Source organism: Castor canadensis, chromosome 5 (genome assembly GCF_047511655.1).
Source record: "Castor canadensis chromosome 5, mCasCan1.hap1v2, whole genome shotgun sequence".
Lineage (NCBI taxonomy): Eukaryota > Metazoa > Chordata > Mammalia > Rodentia > Castoridae > Castor > Castor canadensis.
Window position 1 is genome coordinate 17,142,361 of NC_133390.1, and position 20,847 is coordinate 17,163,207.

A 20,847-nucleotide genomic window follows, 5' to 3' on the forward strand; every position below is an offset into this window, starting at 1 on the left:
TAACAGCTCGTAACATAAGGAAGGTGCGACATTTTAATTCTATGTTTGAGTGGTTTCCTCTTGAAAAACAAGTCTTGTTTGCTAATTAAGTTTTGGGATGTTACAAGCAGCCTCCTTAATACTCTGGCATTAGATTTGATGAAGATAGGTATCAGTAGTGTTTTGTGAAACAATGTGTTATTCTATATCAACAAAAAGCAGAATGACTCTAAAGTCAGGCCCTCAAACATATAAAACAATCTTTCTTGTATCTATCAGATGGTCTTTTAAAAATAATAAAATGATGATGCATAATAATAATCTCAGCTTCTCATTAAAGATTCAAATTTAGTTGAAATCATTCTAAGAAGTAAGAAAAAAATGTAAGTCTATTCTGCCTTTCCTCACTGGCCTGTATTCTGATTGCTGAAATGGCTTTTTATCATAAAAGCTTATGATTTAGGCAACCTGATCTAAGTTTTCATAAGTTAATATAGCTATGCTTTTCACCTGGAGATTCACAAAGAAAGCAACATGTGAAAGAAATGATAAAACAATCAATCAGAAACGTGAATTGAATCAAGGTAACATTCTTTCATGAATTTACATAGGCTTTTTTATATAAAAGTATCCTACAAGTTATTGAGACTCTGGCCTTTAATTTCTGTCTTCTTTTCCTTTTGAGTCTAAGTTTCTACAAATTCAATTATAGTACTTTAAGTTTACCTATAAACTTCTTCCACGTCTATTTTGGCTTTAATCTCTTCCAGTGAGTTTTTCCTTATTCTTTTATGTGTTCTTCATTTTATCTTTGATCTCCATTCCCATTATGTTTGTTTTCTCTTAAATACTTGAAAACATGGAGCATATGTATATAAGCTCTGTCAGTTCCATTATTTTTGCTGTTTATGAGTCTTTTTCTATTACCTGATTTTTTTTCCTGTTAATGGGTTACATTTTTCTTTGCTTGTTTCCATGTCCAGTAATTTTGGATATAGTGAATTTATGTTGAGTGCTCAGTTTTCAATCTTCCCTTTAAGAGTGTTGAACTTTGTATGCACATATGAATAATAAAACAATAAGAAAAAAAGTAAACCAACAATAAGAACACTTAATTTCTAATCCCACTCTTATCATTAATTAACTGTATAACCTTGACCTATTTGGAAAGCACTTTCCATGTCTGTAGAATAAGGAGTTGAGATTAAAAAAAAAAAAAGTGTTGAACTTTGCTCTGTCATGCAATTGTACAGTTACTTGGTCTTTTTGTAGCTTGTTATTAAATTAAATTTTAAAAATGATTTTTAACTGATATGTGTTAATTATATATATTTCTTGGGTACAGTGTGACCCATGTATACAAAATGTAATCATCAAAAGCTGGGCATGCGCCTGATATCTTAGCTACGGGGGAAGCATAAACAGAAGGATCACAGTGCAGGCCAGCCTACGCATAGACATGAGACCTTATTTGAAAAATAACTGAAAGCAAAAAGGGATGGGGCCATGGCTTAAGTGGTAGAGCACATGCCTAGGCCCTGAGTTCAAAACACCAATGCCACCAAAACACAAATTAGATTTGAAATTTATATGGGAAATCTTTTGCATATGTGTTGAATCAGATTGCAGGATAAGGTTTTGCAATGTGAATTCCCAATGGCATGGGTCTATTTATTAACTCTCCCCTTTTACCCATACACTGCTATGTTTCCTATCATAAATGCCATGGCTATATGTATGTCAGCTTTTTGAGGGATATTTGTTTAAACCATTGTCACACTGTTTTGATTATTCTAGCTCTATAGTGATTTGGAAAGATAGTATAAGACTTTCAGCCTTGTTTTTGTTTTATTCAAAGATCGTGCTATCTATTCTTGGTACTTTGTAATTCCTAATACATTTTTAACTTTTCTCATTAGTTTCTAAAATAAACAAATAAATTCTAATGGTATTTTATTGAAATGTCATTCAATCTAAGATTAGTATGAAAATAATTAAAAATTTTATAATAATTAAGATTCAAAACCCTATGAAATGCCTTCTGACATATATAGGAATAATTTAATTTCTGCCAATTGTTTCTTGGATTTTAGTAGAGATTTTGTCATCATAATTTACATTTATTATAATATGTTTTTTTTTCAATATTATTTCAAGTGATTTGTCTTTTCTTTCTATTAGTGGTTTCTAGAATATAATCCATTGTTTTCTGCTTATGATTTTTATAGAGAAATTGTTCAATTCACTAATTCAATAGTTTACAGTCTATTCTGACATGGCTCTGTATATAATCATTGTGTTCTACTTATAATGACACCTTTACTTCCCTTTTGCTATTCTTAGATTTCTATATTTTCTTGTTGGCTAAAATTTAATTAGAATATTGAATAAAGGAGAATAGCATCATTATCTAGTTCTTCACATTGGGTGTAATTGTCAACATTTCACCATAGCATATGATCTTTCCTGTAAGTATTTATTGTTATTCTTTGTCAGATAAGGAAGTTCCTTTCTATTTTGCATTTGCAGAGTTTTTTGTTTATTTCTCTGTTTTAGTGACAATTGGATTTAGCCAATTGTATTTGCTATGTCAATAAATAGAATCATATGACCTTTATTTTTATGTGATAATATAGTAAATTATGCTGATCAATTTTAAAACTGTACTTTTATACTTGGAATAAACTCCATTCAGAAGACACACTTTCTAGTGCCTGCTAAAGCATCTTCTCAGTCAGAAAGACTGTGAACATTAAAGGTTTTCTTGAAGTTCTTCACAATAAAGGAGCCTATGAACATGACAATTCGGATAATTCCTCTGGGAGGGACATTTTGTAGTGGAAAAATGGTATATAATAACTGTTAGACTGAAAAAATTAATGTATCCTCTGGTTAACAACTATACAGCCTTCATGAGATTATTTAAATCACATTATCCTCTTCCTAAGGTAACACAACATGAGGGTGTTAGGAGACTTTTAAGTTTATTAATGTCTATCAGAAAATTGCTGGAAAGTTTTACCAGGAAGAATAGTTATCAGTTGTACATAAAATAACTATTTCACAAAGAAAGTTTAAAGGAATAGTGGTGAAAAGAATAAAGATGCTTTTGTTGGTACCTTACTAAACCCAACTAATCTCCAAACCAAAGCACATGTCCTATGATTCATCATTTAAATTTCTAGTTATTTAGTTACTTAACATAGGGTATAATTGTGTATGGTCACAGGTGTATCTCTTAAGATTTCCTTGTAATGTGGTTTCTGCACAAAAAAATGCAAGAAAATGAAAGAGAAGGATGAGAGAAAAAGAGAGAGAGAGAGAGTGAGCAATACTTCAGCGCATAACATCAGGGGAGGGATTATATAGTTAGGATCCATCAATAAAATTAAATAATTCTCAGCAACGGTTCAAATGAGTATTTTAAAATATTTTTAAGATGAGAAAATATTAACACATTGTTAAATGAGCAACAAAACAAAAAAGACAGATTTCAATAACATATATTCTCATTTAAAATGTATATAAACTGTATATAAAAATTACATATAAAACAATGTAAAAAGATATGTTTAAGTATTTCTAGGATGGTACATTATTTTTATTTTCTTCCCTTTTTATCTTTTATTTGTCTTAAATATTTTTGCTATTTATAAGAACAAAATAAAACTTGTAATAGTGTTTTGTTGTTGTTAGGGACAAGTACAATGTCCCATATTATCTTCTAAAAGCTTTGGAAAGCCTATTAAAAAAGAAGTGTTTCTCCACATGAAGCAATTCTTTAACACACTTTACAGAATGTGTAGTAAAAGCCAAGAGAGGTACTCTAATTTAACTTCTGTCTTATTTCCTACTCTGTCATACTGAGACTAAAGCACTAGTGTGTTCTCATTCTGAGCACGTCTGCCACAGAAGAACACATTATTTTCGCATAGCCCATGGCATCCTTTGTGCAAATTAGCTGTCAAATGGTCCACCAAATGCAATTTATCCATTCCTCTTTACACTTACTGGAGACTCTGTAATTATTTAAGTAACTGGCCAGTTCCTGCATTTTCTCCACAGAAATACTTTGGTACTTCATCAAGCATTAGAATTTGTCTGTGCAAAAGGAAAGGCATAAGAATCAGTAGACATAAATGTCATCTAGTCAATGATGGCAACAAGTAGGCACGTACTTGAGTTTGTCAGAGTCCCACTGTACTTCTGAAGACTGTGGTACCAAACCACAGAGTCAGCTGCCCTCTGCAGCCCACAATTTTCACAGAATACAGACATGGAGACAGGGTGCTGGGATTCTCATGTGGGCAGAAATACAACTTAAAAATATATTTTTGAAGTGTTCTAAACCTACTGGTTCTGATTATCACTGCATGTGTCTCAGAAATAATGGACAGCTGAGAAAAAGATTAAATATTTTTTCTAATATGCAAGGTAAAAATCAGTTCCCAGTTGTCTTTATAGCTTTTGATCATAAATTACATATTAAATTTAATGGTACTACATCTCCTGACTTAGCAATTATTGTTGGTTGTTTTCAGTAAAATAAGTTACAGTAAATTATTCTTTCTAGATATTTCATAACTCAGTCCTATAACAACTCAATACTATATGTAAATACTTGTCACCAAATGGGATGTTTATTGAGTACTTGAATAAATCCCAAATAAACAATTTTCTAGGGGAATGCATTATTCCAGATAACCCAGTTCTCCAAACGACTGGAACATTATCCTCTTTGAATTTAATTTTTATTTGACTGTTGGATTTTAAAAGTGGTTTTGCATTTTTCCCACATCTTAACCAGACATAGGAAATATAATGTAAACATTATAGATATAAAGACCAAGCTTTTGTCATGTTCTATAAATGTAGAAATTCAAGTCAGTGGACAGAATGTATGTTGACCTTAGACATCTGCTTTCTTGGTAAAAAAATTATAATTTCATTATTCCTTTTCATTATTGGTAACTTTTTAAAGAACTACATCTGAATTTTCTCCATAGCTCACTTCTCTGTACACACATACACAAATTTAGAAAATTATCTTCTTGGTTCCATTAATAGTATCTTATAGCCTTCATAGTACTATGTACAATATATTTATCATCAAAATAATGCACCATGGCCTTTTCCTTATTAGTTTAGTGTCATACATTTTAAATTGTACCTCATTTATAGACAGTGGGTATAAATGGAATTTAATTCTTAGGATTTTTGAAATGTTATTCAGTGTTTAGCTTATATATTTTTTATCTGAAATATACCATATCACCCCAAGGGTTTTCAGTCCAATATATTTTTATTATTTTATATTTAGCTTTCAATAGTTTTCCATGTGCTAGCAAGGATCTTAAATGCAACAAGATAAGCATTTCACATTCTCTTTAAGTTACAGTAGGTTAGCATATTTAAGGCCAACACCTCCAGTTAGAACAATGAGACAAAGCTGAAGAAGATTGAGATAGAAATATGTATGGCTGGAGACATTAGAGAACTACAAATCCAACAAAGACCACTGGAGCTGAGAGAATATGCGGAGTGAGTCTGATATTTGGTGCTATTTTGTGCTGTAAGCATTTTCATTTTTAACAATGGCATTTGAGAGATTGAGAATCTGGACAAAGAATCTTGAAGACTTACAGGAATGAGTATACCAAAGTAGAAGTATGTACTTGTTAAAGAAAAATGACCTAGGTAAACATTTAAGGTTTTCAGTTGAAACACTAAAGAGCTACAGCCTGGGAGTAAGTGCATACTAAAACTAGACCAACACTTTTAATAGCTAAAGCTCAGATTCTAACCTGCTCAGTTTATAATTATATTGGTTCTAGTAGCCAACAAATATCTCAACAGCTTACCAGTAGCAAAATTAAATATACTCTAGTTGAGTGTTGTGGGTCATGCCTGTAATCTCAGCATTTAGGAGGCTGAGGTAGGAGAATCATGAGTTCAGGACCAGCTTAGCCTACATAGTGAGTTCCCGGTCAACTAAACTATGTAGTAATACCCTATCTCAAAAACAATTCCTCTCTAAAGGGAAAATAATAATTAAGAAATTCAAATTGTGTTTACACTTTTATGCACAATACCTGTCATCAATGATATTAACTATAAAGATACAAAATATTTTAGAGAATGAAGGAAAAATACAAGGACCATAAAATATCCAGATACTATATAGCAAGTTTTAAAATAACTTATAATTTTGTTATATGTGATTTTAAATAACTATCACATCAAACTAAAATTATATAGCCATCAAAATTTATTCTAAATTAAAAGACATAATGTGGAATTTCAAAAAATGTAAACTACTAAGAAGAAAAGAAAATCATTGAAAGAAAAAATTAAGTGACTGAAATAAGGTATTCAACATGAAAACTTAAGAGTTGATTGGGCTTTGCTGATGCATGAAATAAACTAGAAAGCTGGCAGAAAGAAATATCTATATTGAATCACAGATTGAAAAATTATGTAAGTCCACACATAAAAAGAGCCTAAAAACACAAGGAATGGGAAGAAAAACTCAACTAAGTATGGAAGTTAGAGTCTCAGAAAGAGAAGAGGAAATGACACAGAGATATTCAAGAAATTCAAAATCTGCAAAATGCAACAGGTCACATATTAGAGAAGTCCTGTGAACCCCAGATAAAAGAAATATAAATAAAATGATACCTAGACAAATGATTATAAACAGAAGAGAATGAAATTAAATAATAACTCTTAGAAACAGCCAGATGAAAAAAATAGGCCCAAATGACTTCTTAAAATTAATAATGGAAGACAGAAAAAGAAGGAATTATTTCTTCAAATTGAGCAAAGATGATTTCAAACTAAACTTCTATGACCAACAAAAATATTATTCAAAAATGAAGGAAGGTGATTTCTACTGATGGCCATGTGGAAAGTATTACATGTGTGGAAAATTCAAAATAATCCATAAGCAAACTAATTAATAAGGAAATTGTTTACAATCACTGAATATAAAGCTTATAAAAAGTATTTACATTTTTTACATCAACAACACACAAGTAGAAAAAGAAACTCAAAATATATTATTAATAAATATCATCAAAGCTACAAATACTCTCTTTTTGAAATTTGCAAAAGTTTCTGTAAAAAAAACTATGAAATGTTATCAGCAAAATTAAAGTTGATCTAAATGTGTAGTTGGATGCTATGTTTACGTTAAGTGTCCCCCAGAGGTCTATGTGTTAAAAGCTCCATCCTTAGAGTGGTGGTTTTGGAAATGACTGAGGACTTTGAAGTTCTGAGGCCATATGGGAAGTCTTTGAGTCAATGGGAGTGCTTCCTCAAGTAGGATTGTGAGCCCCTGGTCTCTTCTTGTCTTTCTCCTCCCTGACTCAAGAGGTGAGTAGTTCACTGTACCACATGCTCCCCACCATTGCCCCCGGCAGCCCTACCAGAAGCCCAAAGCAACAAGTCCATCTGACCTTGGACTGGAACTTCTAGAACCAAAACAATCCTTTTCTAGGTTAATTATTTCAAGTGTTTTGTTATACTAAATGGAAGCTGACTAATTCAAGAGACATATTCTGTTCATGGGATGAAAGACTAAACATTTTTAAATTCAACTATCACCAAATTACTTTTAATTCACTACAATTCCAATCAAAATTACACCAGGTACTTTTAGAAAAATGTCATGTTTATTCAAAAACATATATGGAATTGAAAGCAATGAAATAACCAAGTAAATCTTGAAGAAAAAATAACAAAGCTGGGGAAAGGAACTTGCACTACAATCATCAGGATTTTTAAATGTGTGGTAATTAAGACATGAAATAGTGATACAATGAGATGTAAATAAAACAAGTAAAATAGAAGATCTGAAAACACAAAAGCTCCTCAAACTTCCATAGAACAGAAAATGAAGGAATTCTACCAATCTCATTCTGTGAAGTTAGGATTACCATGATACCCAAACCAGATATGGCCACACACATGCAAAAGAAAATTATAGACTATAATTTCCTTGATGAAAATTCTTGATATAATACTTGCAAATCAAATTCAACAATACATCAAAAAGATCATACACCATGATTGAGTTGGTTTTATTTCAGGGATGCAAGGATGGCTCAACATATGCAAATCAATTAATACAGTACCACACACAAACAAATAAAGGACAACAAACACATCCTCTCAATAGATGCAGGAAAAGCCTTTGACAAAACCCAACACCCCTTCATGATTAAAGCCCTGAAGGAACTGGGAATGGAAGAATGTACCTGAACATAATAAATGCTATACATGTCAAACCTCTAGCCAGCATCATACTAACAGGGGAAAAACTGAAAGCATTTCCTGTAAAATCAGGAATGAAATAAGGATGTTCACTTTTCCCACTCTTATTCAATGTAGTTCTGGAATTCCTAGTCAGAGCAATAAGGCAAGAAAAAGAAATTTTAAAAATCCAAATACGAAAGGAAGAAGTTAAATCATCCCTATTTGCAGATGATATGATCCTATACTTAAAAGATCCTAAAGACTCCACCAAAAAACTCTTAGATCTGATGAACACATATGGCAAAATAACACCATACAAAATCCACCTAAAAAGTCAGTAGCTTTTATATATACCAACAACAAGCAGGCAAAGAAAGAGATCAGGAAAACTATCCCATTCACAGTAGGCTTAAAAATGTACTTGGGAATAAATTTAACTAAGGATGTAGAAGATATCTAAAGTGAAAAATATAAAACATTGAAGAAGGAAAATGCCCTGGAAGATGGAAAGGCTTAACACGTTCATGGATTGACAGAATTGATATTATGAAAATGGCTATACTACTGAAAGCAATCTACAGATTCAATGAAATCCCTATGTCTCAATGAAAATCTCAAAGTCATTCTTAACAGAAATAGAAAACAATCAATACAAAAATTCGTATGACAAAGCAATCCTGAGCAAAAATGTCAATGCTGATGATACCTGACTTCTAACTGTACTACAGTGCCATAGTAGCGAAAAAAAAGCATGGTACTGGCACAAAAACAGACAAGTAGACCAATGAAATAAAATAAAAGATGCAGAAATAAACTCACACTGCTATGGCCATTTGATTTTTGACAAAGGAACCAAAAACAAATGCTGGAGGAAAGACAGTCTCTTCCGCAAATGGCATTTGGAATATTGGATATTCTTAGGTGGAAGACCGAAACTAGATCCCTGTACAAAATTCAATTCAAAATAAATTAAAGATCTTAATGCAAGGCATAAAACTTTGAAACTACTGTGGGAAAATACTTGAAGACATCGGCAGTAACCTTCTGAATAGAATCCCAGTTGTTCAGGATGTAAGAGCAAGGATAAAGTTGGGCACTGATGGCCTGTAATCCTAGCTACTCAGAAGGTGGAGATCACGAGGATTGTGGTTCGATGCCAGCCTGGGCAAATAGTTTGCGAGACCCTATCTCAAAAATACCTAACACAAAAAGGGCTGATGGAGTGGCTCAAGGTTTAGGCCCTGAGTTCAACACCCCCAATACTGCAAAAAGAGAGAGAGCAATGATAAAATTAAAAAGCTTCTGCACATCAAAGAAAACAATTTCCTGAATCAAGAGACAACCCACAGAATCAGAAAAAAATATTCACAAACTATTTGTCAGACAAAGGATTAGTAGTCCTTTGTCTACTAGCTTTCTCTAGTAGTTCAAAAAATTAAACACCAAAAGACAAATAATCCCATCAATAAATGTAGCAAGTGAATTGAACATTTATCAAAAGAAAAAATGCAAATGGCCAATAAATACACGAAGAAATGTTCTACATTCTTAGCTATAAAGGAAATGCAAATCAAAATGACACTAAGATTCATCTCAACCCAGTCAAGAGGCTATCATACAGGAAACAAACTATACTGCTGTCAAGAGTGCAGGGGGAAAAAGGAGCCCTTATACACTGTTGGTGAGAATGTAAATTAGTGCAACCATTATGGAAATCAGTATGAAGTTTCCTCAAGAAATTAAAAATAAAAGCAGGGCACCTGTAATTCTAGCTACTCAGGAGGCAGAGATCAGGAGGATTGCAGTTCAAAGCCAGCCTGGGCAAATAGTTTGCGAGACCCTATCTCGAAAAACTCTTCACAAAAATAGGGCTGGTAGAGTGGCTCAAGGTGAAGGCCCTGAGTTCAATCCCAGTACCAGAAAAAATAAAAAAGAAGAAGAAGAACTATCATATGATCCTGCTATAACACTCTTATGCATCTTTCCAAAGAAATGTAAATCAACATACAAGAGAGGTAACTGCGCATCAATGTTTATAGTAGCACTATTTATAATAGGTAAGATATGGAACCAGCTAGGTGCCCAATAACCAAGGACTGGATAAATATTCAGCCATAAAGAAGAATGAAATTATGTCATTTACAGAAAAATGGATGGAACTGGAGATCATGATGTTAAACCAGGTAAACCGAGCTCAGAAAGACAAATATCACATAATTTTGCTCACATGTAGGATCTACACCTAAAATATAATAATATGACACGATTGGAAAAGGGAGGCTATTTGGGGTCATGAGGAAACCAATGGGTGGGAGAAAGAGAAAAGAAAAAGATGATGATGGGTAAATATGATAGAATTACATCATATATGTATGAAAATAGCACAGTGAAACCCTCCAACAGCTGCTGAAAGGAAGGGGAAGGAAGGAGTGTGGTTAAGAAAGAGTAATATGGATAGAGTAAATCTGATTAAAATACATTTTGAATAAAATGTTTTGACCACTTTGTACAATTAATTTATGCTAATAAAAATTTAAATAAATAAATACCCAGAAACAGACTCACATAACATGGGCACTTTAATATGACAAAGACAAAATTAAAGAGCATTGAGGAAAATGCTGTCATTTTAATAAATTGTACTCGATCATTTGACTATCTACAGGGAAAGAAAAAAATCCTTGCCACTGAACTGCACACAAAAATCAATAACAGACAAATTGCAAATATAAGTATAAAAGGTAAAACAGAAACTTTCTAGTTAAAACAAGGAAATATTTTTCTTGGGTCTGGCAAAGACTTCTTCCCAAGGCGGCACTAACATTAAAGGTCAATTAATATGGACTACACTGAAATGAGGAACAAATTTTAAACAAAACGTATCATTAATAGAGTAGAAATACAAATCAAGGAATTTGTTAATATCTACAATCACCAAAAGCTTATCTCTAGAATACATTTTTGAAACTTTAAAATCAGTAATTTAAGGATTATTGATAAAATAAGAAATAAATGAGAAAAAAGACTTCTCAAATGACCAATGAAAATACAAAAGGTTTCTTGACCTCACAGATACCAAGGAAATGTATGTTAACTAAGCACATACCATGTTCACCAAAAGTAAATAGCATTTAGGCCCAAGAAACTAAACTACATAAATTTCAGTCACTTGAAAATAGTTTCACAGTCTATAATTCCAGAAGAAAGAACAGAATATTAATTTTAGAAACAATAGTCACGTAACAGAATGGGGTAATTAAATGCTTGAGTCTAGATTGTGGTTCCTAGTAGAATTAATGTGTATCTTGGTCTTCCTGGAATGTTAGTGAATGACCCCTCAGAAGGTCAAGGGAGTATTAAAATAAAATCCAACTAAGAAGACTGTTACCACAAATGCCACAGATAACTGACTCACATTTTCTTTTAGCCCTCAGTCCCATTCTTCAGATGACTTAGCCAAGCCTTAAGAGAAATGGAGAAAAATGGAGAGGATGAGCCAATTTGGTACACAAAACAAATATATATTTATATACATATATAAATGTCACAATGAAGTTCTTTGTATAGATGTCTTCTAATTTCTTTTTTATTTTATCATTTTTACATTTACTCACATGTGTATACATTGTTTGCCCCTCCCTCAACCAGGTATCTTAAACAAAAATCTTTTTTCTCAAAAAACGGAGGACTAGAACATAAATCAGTTCCTGTCTGGGGATTGGTACCAAAAGGAGGGGAGAGGATAAAGGAAAGGGTGCAGGAAGGTGAATATGGTAGAAATTATGTACTCATGTATGATTTTGTACTCATGTATGAATTTATACATTTTTCATGTAGAAAAATGAGACCTGTTGAAACTATTCCAGGAATGCGAGAGAAGGGATAAAGGAGAATGATGGAGGGGGTAAATTTAACTATAATATATTGTAAGCACTTTTGTAAATGTCACAAAGTAGCCCCAGTACAATACTGTGTCAATACTTAAAAAAGAACATATACTGTAACTGACATATAAATTTGCTCACTTTTTTAAGCATTGTGACTATGATGGTGATGGGAAGGAATTAGTCCTGTTCTGAAACAGAGAACACTGTGTAAGATTATATCTGGGTAAGAGCATGACAAAATACCAACACTCAAATATTCCCTCCCAAAATATAAATAAAATGTTCTAAAAATTGTAAAATAAGAGAATCAGCATCAGAGATGGGAGAAATGTACCAGTGACATGCTATTTACTTAGTAGAATTTCTAACAGAAACAACCTAATTAGGACTAGAATAAAAGACTTACCCAAGAGCTAACAAGTAATTTCCTTTCCCAAAGAAGTGAAGGAATAACAATATACCTAGAGGACATTTAAGTGAAACTGTATCACCTTCCTAAATAATAGAGAAGCAGCTGCATATGAGGGCAGCTAGCAAAGAAGTAGAAGAAAATGCCTGATATTTCCTTCACGTTGAGGATCAGGGTAATAGGGAAGGGATACATCGGAAGGCACAAGTGGCCATAGCAACGAGAGTCCATGGCTGCAGGACTGTCTCCCGATGTTCAGGACCTCATCTGACAAAGCACGTGCTACCTTTTTAAGTCATGTTCTATTAATTTATATTTATTTTTATATTTAATGTGTATATGCACCCCCATGAAATCTTGGGCATAGGAGAGGCTCTTTTTAACAATTTTATTGAGATACAATCAATATTTAAATAATGATACACATTTAATATATATAATTTGATAAGATTGTACCTAACAAGCACCCATGACACTATCACCACATACCCAACACTTCCCAAAGTTTCCATCATTTTTGTTCTTTGAACCAAGAAAGGAAAGACAGAGCCTCATGGCGTTGCTTGAGTGGAAGGTAATAATTTTTCCTGGTATGGTGCAGATACTCAAATTTCCAATATTCTCTACCTCCTTCTGGTTAAAGACTCACAAAATAGTCATATAAACTTATATTAATATATGTCCGTAAAAAGACTAACACCACTCAGGCACCAGTGGCTCACACCTATAATCCTAGCCGCTCAGAGGGCAGAGATCAGGAGGATCAAGGTTCGAAGCCACCCTAGGCAAACAGTTTGTAAGACTCTATCTCAAAAAAAAAAAAAACCCATCATTAAAAAGAGCTGATGAAATGGCTAAAGGTATAGTCCCCGAGTTCAAATGTCAGTACCAAAAAAAAAACAAAAAAGTCACACCAGAATAAGGCAGAATAAGGCAATGTTATCCATAACATATCAAACAAGGAACAATCTAAAATGTCTAACAAGACAAGTTGGAAAAACAAATAGCATTACTCTTTGAAACAAAAACATGAGCAATGACACATGCGGCAACATAAATGTCAACAACCTTATCTCGTAAAAAAAGGTACACAAAACAAAATACATTTTATGAAAATATCCATTTTTATGAGTTTCAAAAATGGGCAAAACCAACTCTGGGTGATGGAAATCAAAACAATGACTGTCTATGGGAGTTACCTAAATGGAGGTATAAGAGAATTTTTTGAGTTATGACAACGTTTTTTTCCACATCATCATTTTCATCCATTAGTCAAAATTTGTCAAATTTAATCCCTAATACTTTCGCTTTTCACAGTGCATAAATTTTTTTTTCTAAAAGGAAGTGGCATCAGCAACCTCAGAATAGAATTTTCCAGTGTTCATCCTTTCTTAGGATGATCAGTTTGAACTATCCATGCATGAAAATAAGAGATAAGGCACATAGTGACCAGCTACAGCATTTGGGTACATCTCAGAAATAAGAAAAGGCACACTGAAGAGAGTAGGGAGAGTTTCACAGTACCTGTCACTCCTCCCCTAACACTGGGTAACAAGGCAAGGAGAGAGACACCATTAATGTGAAAAAATAAGCCATGGACATACCCCAGCATCATGCCTGCTTCCAGGAAAACCCAGCACCAGGCTATTTCCCACGGGCAGAGGTTTCAGGCCTACCCCAGAGCCAGGAGGACCTCAAAGCTCCAGACACCAGGTTGTCACTTCTAGATCCTGACTCCATAATGGCTCTTGCAGCCCTAGGTACCAGCCCAGCACCTGTGGACCCAGGCTCCTAACTGGTCCTCTCACCATAGATATGGATACAGGCCTGCCCAGCACCAAATTGGCCCTGTAACTCCAGTCTCTAGGAGGGCTAGCCCTCCAGCCACCATAACACAATGCTACAGTGGACCCAGGGTCCAGGCCCTGCTCCAGTAGACCCCAGTTTTGGGCTATCCCCCATGAGCCAATGCATTGAGATCACCCTAGTGGACCCAACTTCTGGCTGGCCCCAGTGTCAGACTAGCCTCATGCTCCAAGCCTATCCCTATGGCCCTAGGCTACAGGTGACCTAATGTTCAGGCAAGCCCCATGACTTCAGAGTCCACTTCATCACCCTAGTAAACTCCCATGTCAGACTAACCCCTTGGAAGTGGATCCAGGCCCATTCCCCTGGACACAGGTGTAGGGCAATAATACAATAATAGTAGGGTTTTTCAAAACCCTGCTTTCATGGTATATATTTTATAAAACAAAATACAAAAGTCCCTCAAAAATTAAAAAAAAAAGATCCAGTGATCCCTCTTCTGATATATATCCAAACAAAATGGAATCAATATGTGAAATAGGTATCTGCACTCTTATGTTCATTGCAGTATTACTCACAATAGCTAAGATATGGAAACAACCTAAGGGTCCCTGGATGGATGAATGGGTGGAGTAAATGTGGTGGCTATTTGCAATGAAATACTAGCCTGTCATTTGCCACAACATGGGTGAACCCAGAGGATGTTACACTAAGGGAAATAAGGCAGGTAGAGAATGATAAATACAGCATACTCTTTCTGATATGTGGGAATACAAAATTGTTGCATACATAGAGACAGAGAGTAGAATAGATTGCCAGAGGCAAGGGAGAGAAGATATGGAGGTTTTGATCAAAGAGTATGTTGTTTAGATTGGATGAATAATTTCTGGTGCAGCAAAGTGAATATAGTTAATAATAATATATTGTATACTGAAAAACTACTGACGGTAGTTTCCCTAAAATGTTCTAATCACAAATAAATGATAAGTTTGTGAAGTCACATATACATTGGCTAGCTTAATTTTTTTTTTTTGTCTTTTTTGGTGCTGGGATCGAACCCAGGGCCTCATGCATGCTAGGCAAGCACTGTGCCACCGAGCTACATCCCAGCCCCAGCTTAATTTATTCATCTCACGATGAATACATACATCGACGCATCTTGTACATCATAGACTATACAATGTTGGTCAAATAAACTATAATGAAGTTGGCAGAAAAGATGCCTAAAAGAGAATTACATGAAAACAGTGACTCTGTTGTATGATCCTCTTTGCTTTACAAAGCTGTGGCATCATTTAATGCAAAATAAGTGGTGCATAGTGTGCATTTTCTTGTGTTCTTACTTTAAACTTGTTTTAACTATTTCGATATAGTTAATTTTATTGTACTTTCTTCTATTTTTTTATTCGTGTGTGTGTGTGTGTGTGTGTGTGTGTGTGTGTGTAAGTAAAGGAATGATTCAGCATCCATTGTATGATATGAGACCCTCTTTTCCTTTTTGTTTTTCCAAAAGCAATAACTTTATCCTTTGGTTAAAACATACTACAGGGAAATTGCCAAATATGAACAAAACAATCATTTCTGTTGATAGCACCCTTCCAAAGTAAAGCTGCTTCCTTCATGCTAGACTAAAATCACAAGATAAGAATTGTTAATTTAACTGGTCCACTGACTTTCTATGAACTGAATGTTTAATAAACGTAAAAGGAAAAAAGAACCATTTATCTTGTTATTATCGTACTTTTGTTATTCCAAGAGATTATTTTAGAAGGTAAGCAAAACAGAGTAAGGTAAATCATTTCAACCCTATCAACCTCTGATAAATGACAAAAAGTTCTTATTCCTTGCTCCCATTTTTGTGATATTAAAATTTCTAACCACCTTGATAGTATAACAAGTCCTGTAAGATAGAAATCTTTTGAAAACAGATACCAAGAGAAAGCAAATATGAAAAGAAGAAATATGAGTCATGCTTACTGAGTTTTTATGACTAAAGAAAAATACACAAATGAAAACTTCTTACAAGTTCTACATCTTAGCAAAATTAATTCCATGAAATTTATTCTGGCCTCTGTTCAGTTTTTCTAGGTCAATTCCTTTTTTTTTTTTTTTTTTAATCAAGAGGGCTCCAGCTTTGGAAAACAGTTCTTTTTCAATTTTAACTTTTTGTTAGCAAATACTAATTGTACAAAATAATGAGCTTCTCTTTGAAAGCGCCGTGTGGTGTAAGGTCCATTCAATCACATTCTTTTAGTGATATGCGCTTATTTCTTATAGTCACACCAACATTCATTCCTTCATGTCCATGGCCAAAGTTGTGCCGTAGTTCTGGTCCACTTTTCACGTCCGCTGATTATTTTACAAGCTCATATCCACAGCTCCATGTCTCACAGCGCCAGCACGGGTCTCTCTCAAAGTAACACCACAAAACTGAGCAAACCACTTCCTTGCTCAAACACCCTTAGACATCCCACTAGTGCTGGACACACTAGTGTAGACTGCTAAAATTGAAGCACATCCCATCCAGACTTACCCAACCACCTGAAATTCCCCTTAACTCTCAAAACATGTAGTATGTTTAAGACATAATCAGAAAAGTAATTTATTTAACCATAAAGACTAAACTGTGAAGCTCTCATTCAAAAATATGGAAAATTGTTTTTCCTATATTCCTCACCTCATTTCTCAGTAATAACTGCTGTTTACATTTTAGCACTTCTTTTCCTGCCATGTAACATACCAACATATTATATAGACATAGAGATTTTAAACATACAATGTACTTTGAGCATATTTACTCCTCATCAGGCTCCTTGTTCCTTTCCACACCTCCCCCTGGCACTATCCTTCCCAAATAGTCCTCCACCTAAGTCCACGTCTTTTTATTTGTTCATATTTAAAGATCTAAATTCAGCATATGAGAGAAAACTTATGGTATTTGTCTTGCTGAGTCTGACTTATTTCATGTAACATGGTGATATCCAGTTTCATTTGATGCAGTTTTCAACATTAATATTTTTGAAGTAACTTATGATTTACCTTACTGCGTTTTATGATTGCCTTTATTCTATTAATATGCTATACCACAATGTATTTATTTGGTCCTTACTAATAGATATTTAGGCTGCTTCCTTTTTAAAAACACTCATATATTGCTTGATTGAACATTTTTGTACCTATATCTTAGATGTATCTATACAAAACTATCTGTAGAATAATTTTCTAGTAATAAAATAATTGAATCAAATATAATGATCCTATGTATTGAAAACTTTGCCAAGTTGTATTACAAAAATCCTAACCTAATTTATGCCCTTTCTTTCCCCACTCACTAATAGCACTAGGTAACATAAACCAATTTAATCTATCCACTGTAATAAGTAAGAAATAGTATGATGTTTCAAAATTCCATTTCAAAATTATGAGTTGGAACATATTTACCAATGTTAATAGGCATTATAAGTCTCTTTCTTGGTTTACTTATTTTCTGCCAAAATTTATGGAATTGTTGATCATTTTAGTATTTATTCCTAGGAGTTCCTCATGAGTTAAAAAATCACTATTTCTTTATTAAGTCTGATGCAAGTAATTTCCCTGTTTTGTTATTTGCATTTGCACTCAATTTTTGCCTTGCTAAAATCTTTATGTCATCAGATTTCACAATCTATACTTTATGAAAAGCATTCCCAAATCAGTGTGTATAATAAGCATATAGGAAGACTGCTGAAAATAAAATTTCAGGATGAAGAAATCAAAGCTATATGAAAGAATTGTGCAACTCTCCTTTTCATCTATGTTCTGGAATAGTTTAAAAACATTTAGAAAGATGTGTTCCTTCATGCTAGGGAAGAATTATCTTGTGAAACTACTTGGTCTTGTTATTTTCTTACTGTGTATATTAGCTGTTTAACAAAAGTACCTCATTTTCTTTATTTTAGTTATATTTTCTTCTTATCTCAATGGTGATAGTTTGCATTTTTCTTTAAAATCGTACATTTTATATCTTGTAAAATTTATTTCCAAACACATATGTGAAGTAATTTCTTTTAATTTATGTGTATGTGAGTGTCTTGTGGTCTATCTGAATATAACTGGACTATAATCCCAACACTTTCACCTCCACACTTAACAGAAATAAGCAAAAAAAAAAAAATCCTAAAAGTTAGAGATGAAATGGTTCTCTGATACAGAGCTGAAGAAAGCTTCACAAAAGTGAAAAATTTTTCCAATTTAAAACTATTAATGACACTTGAATTGCTCCAAAAAGATATAGATCACAGTAAATTTCATTTTTTAAACCAAACATACAAAATTTTGTAATTTTTGGAGTTATTGTAAAAATTCATAAATATATATTTCACACCATAAGAGTAGAAAAATGGACTAAGAATTTTTCATTAATATGTAGAACAATTTTATACTAACAAATTTGAAAGGTTTTTTTCTTGTATATGTTAAGGATGTATGATGTGATATTTTATAATATAATGTGAAATGATTACAAACATATCTATTTCACAGTTACCTTTGTGTGAGTGTTAAGAGCACCTGAAATCTCTTCATTGAATTTCCAGTATTTTATGTATTATTATTAACTTTAGTTCTCATGTTATACATCAAATATCTACACTAAGTATTTTTGACGAGACTTTTCCTATCTCCTAATCTCTCCCTTCTCCTGACAGCCCTCATTTTATTTTAGATTCTACGTATAAATAAGATCATGCAATGTTGTCTTTCTGTATGTTAGCATAAGGTCTTCCAGGTTAATCTGTGCTGTTGTGAATGATAAGATCTTGAATATATTAAAGGTGTCTTCTGGGAGTCTGCCAGGTCTGGAAGGAGTGGATTAGTTCCTGCGATAGCAGGTTGCTATAAAAAGAGTGACTCTGCCCCTTTCTGACCTCTGGCATCTTTGCTCACACGTATCTCTTCATGCAACTGCCTTCCTTCCCACTTCTCTGCCATGTTGTGACGCAGCCCTCACCATAATGGCACCATAATGTGTGAATCCTCCAGCCACCAGGATCATGAGAAAAATAATCTCTTTACTTTATGAGTTACTCATCCTCAGGTATTTTTATAGGAACATAAGATGGACATTTTTAAATGGTCATTTTAACAGTATTGTTACCAATACATAAGTATGAGGGGTTTAAGATGTAATTATTTCTTCAACTTATTCCACCAATGTTTTTTTTTTTCATTGTACATATCTTATACCTTCATGGTTAAATTTATTCCTAAGCATTTTATTCTTTTTGATACTGTCATACATGGGATTAAATTTAATGGGATTCATTTATTGATTTCTGTTTTGAATTGTTAGTAGTGTAAAGATATATAAATTGATTTTTATATACTGCATTTCCCTCTGAGCCATTAGTGGATTCATTTATTAGTTCTAACAGTTTCTTGCTCTTTGTTTATTTATTTTGTGATGCGAGGGGTCAAACCCAGATCCTTGTACATGGTATCAAGTGCTCTACCACTGAGCTACATCCCCAGTCCTAACCTAGCAGTTTATTTATTTGGTGGCATCTTTAGGGTTTTCTACATATAAGATAATGTAATAATATCATTAACAAATAGAGTTAATCTCATTCTTCCTTTCAGATTTGGATATTACTTGACTGTTTTTCTTGTCTGATTGTACTTATTAGAACTTCCAGCAAGATGTTGAATAGAAATGGCCAGAGTGGACATTCTTTCAGTTTTCCCCCATTTATTATGATGCCAGCTGTGGGTTTTTCATAAATGACCGTGATTGTGTTGAGAAAGTTTCCTTAGATGTCTATTCTGTTGATAATTTTTATTGCAAAGGCTGAAATTTATAAATATGCTTTCTGTATCTGAGATGATCATGTGGGGTTTATCTCTCATTCTGTGTTGCTAGACTCAGTTTGCTAGAATTTTATTGAGGATTTTTGCATCTCCGTTCATCAGGATATCAGCCTGGAGCATTTTTTTCCTCGCTGTGTCTTTGTCCAGCTTTGGTAACACAGCAGTGCTAGCTTTGTAAAATGATTTTGGATTATTCTCTGTACTTCATTTTTTTTAAAGAATTTGTATTAACTCTTTGTTGAATGTTTTGTAGAATTCAACTATGAAACCATCTGGTCCTGGGTTTTTATTCTGTTGGGCACATTTTAATAGTTACTTAAATCTTCATATTTGTTAATAGCCTGTGAACATTTCTTATTTCATCTTGATTCTACTTTTGTAGGTTTTATCATTCTAAGAAGGTATAAATTTGGTCTAGGTTATCCAGTTCATTGGCATACAATTGTTCATGGTAGTCTTCTACTACCTTGAAGCATAAATTTAGGTTGTTTATTTGAGATATTTCTTTTCAATTTTAATCCCAGTATTGTCTATTATGACTACATTCATTGTAAGAAGATTCAATGCTTCAGAAAGATTCTCAAACTAGATTAAAGAGACACATCCAAGCATAAAACACAAAAATAAAAGTAAACTGATATATAGGCAAACACTAATGAAAAAAAT

The 20,847-nt window shown here is 33.3% G+C and overlaps 1 long non-coding RNA gene across 9 annotated transcripts in view; it reads right to left on the reverse strand.

The window, feature by feature from the left end:
• The window catches only part of LOC109701394 (uncharacterized), a 186,970-nt gene that overhangs the window by 117,545 nt on the left and 48,578 nt on the right, over positions 1 to 20,847 (reverse strand). For 6 of the 9 annotated variants that reach the window (XR_012447892.1, XR_012447893.1, XR_012447894.1 and 3 more), the window contains one exon: positions 11,651 to 11,697. The exons of the other annotated variants lie outside the window; for them this stretch is intronic. This is a non-coding gene — a long non-coding RNA (uncharacterized lncRNA). The remainder of the gene's footprint in view (positions 1 to 11,650; positions 11,698 to 20,847) is intronic. 9 annotated transcript variants of the gene reach the window in all.